At 45.4% G+C, this 6653-nt stretch overlaps 1 pseudogene; it reads right to left on the reverse strand.

Moving 5' to 3' along the window:
• Positions 1-1937: 1937 nt before the first annotated feature.
• Positions 1938-3053, reverse strand: LOC120870244 (annotated as a pseudogene).
• Between the last annotated feature and the right edge of the window lie 3600 nt (positions 3054-6653).

Below are 6653 nucleotides of genomic sequence, written 5' to 3' on the forward strand. Positions count from 1 at the left end.
GAGCCTTAAAGCAATATGCACCTGTGTCTCAATGGTAGAGCGTCCGGGTGACTGGGAAGCTGCCCCGGGCCCTTCTCTGCGGGGTGTTAGTACCGTGGACGGTTCTCCCCTGCCAGAGATGGATGGACTGGAGACATTTTTGGAAGAAAGAGGTGGATTGGCTCAGGCTTTCAAACTGTTTCCCAGAGCCTTGAAGTTGCACAAGGCGCATATGTGGGGTTCGTCCATGCAAACCCCTTCCCTCTGTAGATGAAGAAGGAACTCGCTCTGTCCCGTGATTCCCCAGACATCGAGTATCTTTGATTCATCATTTTTCAAAGGCTTTTTCCTCTCTAATCTCTGGCTCATAACTAGTGTCTCACCCACTGGCGATGTCTTGATAATGTCTTTTGTGATCCAGAGAGCCAGCTTCTCCTGTGTGGCTACAGTGATATTTTCCTTATAGTTGTGTGTGTGCATATGTATGCACGCGTGCGTGTGTGCACAGATATTGTGAGCATATGTTCTCACAGCACAGGACCTTCTGGAAGGGTGTCCCCTCAGCATTGTCCCTGGGGCCGCCCCTGCCAGAGCCGCAGTGTGGACAGTGGTCCACCGCCAGCCAGCACTGCGATGGGAACCGACCCATCCTCGAAGCAGGAACAGCTGTGTTTCCCCGCCTTCACCAGTGACTTGTCGCAGCCCCCGCCACCCCCTCCCATTGTTATAAAGCTGAGAGAAGTGTCTGGACAACGCAGGGAGGGGATGTGGAGCCCTGGGTCGCCTTGTGGCCTCTGGACTTGCTCGGGACTGATCCTAAAGGTACCGTTTCCATCAGATGCCTGACTGACGTGGTGGATGTGATGATGTCCTCCTTGTGATGAACAGTTCCGGTCATATAATCACTTGATGTTCCATTTTCAGCCCGATTTCTATTATCTATCATCACTTCAAGAGCTGGTTTTTATTTTAAAACTTTTTCCAAGTTCTTCCTAGTTTCTTTTAATTTTTTTAAATTCAAAATCTATCTTTATTATTATTTTTAAAATTTTCTTAATTTTAAAATTAATTATTATTATTTTTTGTTGCTGCACTGCACAGTATGCAGAATCTGAGTTCCCTGGCCAGGAACTGAAGCTGTGCACACACCCACACACACCACCCCCCCAGCCCCGACCCCCCACCCTCCCCCCCCCGCCCCCTGCCTTGGGAGCATGGAGTTTTAACCACTGAACTGCCAGGGAAGTCCTGGAGCTGTTTTGTTTTTTTTTTTTAAACTTTCACTCAGTAAGTTTAATGACAACACTCAATTCAGTAGAGTACAAAATAGGATAACACACCGTTGGGTGACTGACAAGTCCTTTATTCTATATTGTCCTTTTCGGGTTTTATTTTTATACCAACACTGTGATATGCTTAAGATATAGATCAGTAAATAAAAGCATTAAAAATACAAGTACAGAAAATACATTCAATAAATTAAAGCAAAATCCAAAGCTCTGGAACAAGATGAGCCTTGACCGAAACTGTTCGGATATGCCCAGGGAACGACTTTTTTAAGCCTTATCCCAGGTCTCTGGTCTCAGCGACCGTATTGAATACGCACGTCAGCCAAGAAAGGCCAGCAAAAGGTTTGTTTTAAAAGGTAAGCAGATGTAATATTCTGTAATACACAAAGTGCTAATTTCAGTAGATCCATTAAAATAGAGAACATCTGAGAAAGATCATCAATCAAATAGTCACGCAATCGAAATTAATGTTAGACATCAGTTTTACAGCACTCTTTTAAAATCAATATCAAGTTCAAATTTTTGAATAGTTTCTTAAACTTTATAGAAAACTCTCTACAATCTCAAATGCTTATTAACATAAGCATACGTGAAATACCTTTGTAATAGAAACAGTTGTTCAAATGTTACTAAGGTACTATCTATGGTCCTAAAACAGGCCACTTCCATCTAGTAATTACGGATCATCATAATAGCTACATAAATGTATCGTGGTAAACAGAACCGCTGTGTACATGAGCCGTACTCGAGGCTCCAGTAGTCATGGGTATGAGGTGACCACAGGACATCCATTTCTGAAGCCTCCACAGTGTGCGCGGCTGAAGGACGACCTTTAGGATCTTCATCAGTGCACACAGAGAAGAGCTCAGCTCCTCTTTGGTGCGTCTCACCCAGTTCTTCCACTTTAATAGGCGGCCTCATTCCCAAAGCTGCACTGCGTGCGTCATCATCAGTCACTTTCATCAGAAGCTTCATCATCGTCATCGTCTGGAAGACTGATGTGTGGAACAGATAAAGCCTTCATTGCCCACTGAGTAAGGCCAAAGGCAAATACGTCTGCCTTGCCGGTAGTAATACCATCCTCCTCCAGAGCTTCCTTGGGTCTCCCAGGCTCAGAGCCAATGGATAAGGTCTCAGGGGCAGTCACAGTCATGTTTTCATCCAAAGGTAGAGAGACTCCTACATCACAGATTTTAATTGTTTCAAAGTCACCTTTAATAACAACGTTTGAAGACTTTTTATCTCCACGGAGCAGTTTCTTATCTTGGTGTAGATGCTTTAACCCTCTTACCACGTTCAAAGCAACTTTTAAAATTATGGCTGCTGGAGAAGGATCTTGGCTATCTTTATTTTGTTCTTCTATTAAGTCATTCAGAAGCTTTTCACCTCCATATTCCATAGCAAGGTGGACAACCATTGCCAGCTTCAGTGAAAGCTATAATGTTTGGATGATTGAGTCTTTTCAAATTCTTAGCTTCATGAGTTAGTCTCTTTAGATACATACTCTGATAAACATCATTACATCTAGGATTAATCTTTTTCACAGCCCAAGGAGAATGAGACAAGCCTCTTGGAGATCTTTTCATAAGGTAGACATTTACTCTAGCACCAAAGCCAAGCTTCCGCATAAATGGAGAGACAGGGATATTTATACATGGAGTTAAACATGATGGAGATTTCCTTTTTTTCACATTATCTGCTCGGTGTCTTGAAATTATTGGTTTCTTCCATTGTAATAATCGCTCAAGGTCTGGAGCCATGAGGTAGGACGACGAGACGTCCAGGGAAAGGTTATTTTGAAAATTGGTCCCCATTGGCCCCAAAGAGTCCACAGTCGCCTGGGGGTCCCCCCGCCAACACACGGACTCAGCAACTGTCATTGTGAATCTGCCAGGCTTTTCCTAGGAGCTGGTTTTTAAATAGGAGTGTTTTCATAGTAAATAGTCCCTGAAATGGAATGGCCATGACCTCGGTCTAGAACCCTCAATATTCTGCACTGCCGATCTCTTACCGGGGCTTGTCTAAGGTCCCTCACAGCATCTTATTCTACTCTGGATATGTCTATCACTGATGGATCTGATAAATTGTGTGGCCTCAGTAGCAGGGTAGGCTGCCCTGAAACCTAGAATTTCTGGAGAGCCCCTTATGCTGTGGGCTTCACTTAAGCCCAGCACTCAAGAAATAGTATTAAGTGCAATATAGGCTGCCCCCCAAATCCAAAATGTCCCCAAGCCATGGACCATTTTATACGGGGTAATCATTTACCTTAGAGGGCATCCCCGTGAGAGGCACCGACCTCTTAGATCTTCATCAGTATGGCAGGACTTGGGAAGCTTAAAGAATTGTTATGTTCTGACACACGTGTTTCACTCTAGCCTTCAAAGCCCTCACTACTTCCTGTCTGCCCTTCCAATTAGCATGATGCCAGAAGCACAGTAGACCAGCATGGTATTCTGGGGACTGTCAAGACGACAGAGGGAAGGAGGATGACTGTGCCCTTGGGGTAAAGCAGTGAACCTTCACTTCGGTCCTTTTGATGTAATGCAGCTGCTTTCGGCTATCTCTCCTAGGAAGGTTTTAAAAGAACTCACTGCCAGATGGACAGTCGCAACCCAAGTACTAAAGACTGTGTTGATCTGTTCTGGTTTAGATTAGATACCAGCTCTAATTCATCAGCCACAGTTGGGACTACTCATTGGGTAAGTTTTTGGTAATCTACCATCATTCATGAAAATCCAGGGCTTGCCTGGGGTCTCAGCGATAAAGTGATAGCCTACCTGGTATCAGACTTCCCTGGTAGTCCAGTGGGTAAGACTCTGAGCTCTTGATGCAGGGGTCTTGGGTTCGATCCCTGGTCAGGGAACTAGATCCCGCATGCCACAACTAAGACCTGGCAAAGCCTAGACAAACAATTAAATAAAATATGAAAAATAAATGCAGGAGCTGCTGGAGACTTAGGTTTGATCCCTGGGTCAGAAAGATCCCCTGGAGAAGGAAATGGCAACCCACTCCAGTTTTCCTGCCTGAAAAATCCCGAACATGGGCGGAAGAGACTGGCAGGCTACAGTCCATGGGGTTGCAAAGAATTGGACACATCTTAGCAACTGAGTACGCATCCATGAAAATCCATCAGAAACCATAACAGATGAATTGAATGGGGGTAAGACGGCAACTTTCACCTGTGTTCATTAGATTCCCGAGGGTAGCACCGATCTCAGCCATTCCGCAGAGATTTGCTGTCTTATCTGGGGGTGGGGGTCACCTTCTGGAGTTTCCACTTGTTCCTTCCTGTCTTCTTGGTTGGGTTTCTGCAGCTGCTCAGCCTATACATTCCAGGCGGCATCCTGGGACAGAGGAAGTGACCACAGGGTTCTCAGACCCTCAGAACCGCAGAGACGAGCCTGGGTGCTCTGCTATTTTTCTCTTGAGCTCTTTGCCAATTTATTTGCAGCAGAAAAGCTATGAAGATAAGCAGGAAGTGGCTGCTCTGAGGCTGAGAAGCTCAACAGAGATTTCAGCAGGCTGATAGTACCGGGAAGACAGAACTGTGGATTCAGCGTCTCCCCGGGAGGAGGGGTCCTTGAAGAAACCCCTGGCTGGCAGGTGGAACCCCAGCAGTAAGGGCAAGTGAGAAATGAACCAGCCTCTGAGGCTGAACCATGTTCTGGATAAGCTCAGTCACAGATTAGATTAAAGTGCTCTGTTTGCCAGAAGCAAATAAATCCTTTCAGGAAAAAGGACATCATTCACAGGCCTTACAAGTTTCCACGCACAATACTGGTATCCAGCCCAAAGAGCAAAAATAGACGAAAGAAAAAGGCCTGCTGCTAGCAGACATGCAGGTGCATCGGACGTGAATTTTAAATAACAGTGATTAGTAATAAAGAAAATAGAGTAAATGGTGAAAACAGAATGGCTAGAAATCTGATGAAATGAACCAGCTATTGCTATACACTGAAATGTCACTGAAAAAAAAAAAAAACAGACATAAAAGACTCGTTTAATTCCTCTATAGTCATATAAATTAAAAAAAAAAAAAAAAACTAACTGGGGACTTCCTTGGCAGTCCAGTGGTTAAGACTTCACCTTCCAGTTCAAGGGGTGTGGGTTTGATGAGACAGCTAAGATCCCACACGCCTCATGGCCCAAAAGCCAAAACACAAAAGAGAACCAATATTGTAACAAATTCAATAACAAATTTAAAAATGGTCCACATCAACCTCCCAAACCACCCCACCACTCCCCACCAAAAAAAAACCCTAATCCACACTGCTCAAGGCTACTCACCTTTGGAGAAGAGGGAGGGGGCTAGGAGGCACAGTGAGGCCTCTGAGGCTCCCATTCGGGCGGCAAGTGTGTTCTTTTTGAGAATATTTATCAAACTCTACACGGAGAACTTATACACTTTTCCATAAAAGTTAGCCAAAAAGAGAGACAGAAAAGCAGGCACGTGGCTTCAGGCTTGAAGGTACAAATAACTGGCATGTTAGGGAGAGGGTTCGGAGGGCCCTTTCCACTTCAATTGCTCCTGGTCTATTTCAAGCCACCATCGGCTCTTGTCTGGGTTCACGTGGAGTCTCTGACCTGACCTTCCTGCCCCAACCTCTGTCCCCTGGAGTTTACTTTCAACACAGACACAGAGGATCCTTTTGAGACGAAAGTTTGTGGTGTGGCAGCTCTTCTGAAACCTTGCAGTGGGCTCCTAGCTGCCCTCGGAAAATGGCAGAGGTCTTCCCTGGGGCATCCAGCCCTGATCACTTCTGGCCCCACCTCTCACTGGTGGCCCCGGACCCCTAGAGCAGCCACCCCAGCCTCCTCCATCCTTGGATGTGCCAGGCGCCACCCTTCAGGCCTTGGTCCTGGCCCCTCCCCTCCTGGCTCCCTCCTGCAGGTCAGACCATGGTCCCTACACTCTTCCAGGCGTTCTTGCCCCCTTTTCCTGCTCAACTTAATTTTCCTCTCCATAGTTACCGCTTTCTAACATGTTGTATAATGTCCTTTTCTTCTCATACTCATAACTCATTATCTCTCTCCCCTGCAAGGCGGTAGACTTCACAAGGACAGGATGGAATTTTGTTCACTGGGTGTATTCTATGCACAGAACAGTGCTCAACACGAAATAGATGCGCAATAAATATTTTAAAATATATGTTGATGACGCAGAAGCAAACGGAGAAGCAATCCGAGGATGAACAGGTAACTCCGAAAGAGAATTGGGGCCAGATAGTAGAGTTTTTGTCTCTAAGCTACTCGTGTTTACAAGCTGTAATTAAAATGTGCATGTTTATATCAATAAATCTCTGCGTTCTCAATGGTCTGTTTCCGCAGTAAACAATCCTCTTCAGTGCTGCATCGCTGCAAGAGGTTTGACACTAGATCGAGCTA

Source organism: Oryx dammah, unplaced genomic scaffold, assembly GCF_014754425.2.
Source record: "Oryx dammah isolate SB20612 unplaced genomic scaffold, SCBI_Odam_1.1 HiC_scaffold_11, whole genome shotgun sequence".
NCBI classification, from domain to species: Eukaryota; Metazoa; Chordata; class Mammalia; order Artiodactyla; family Bovidae; genus Oryx; species Oryx dammah.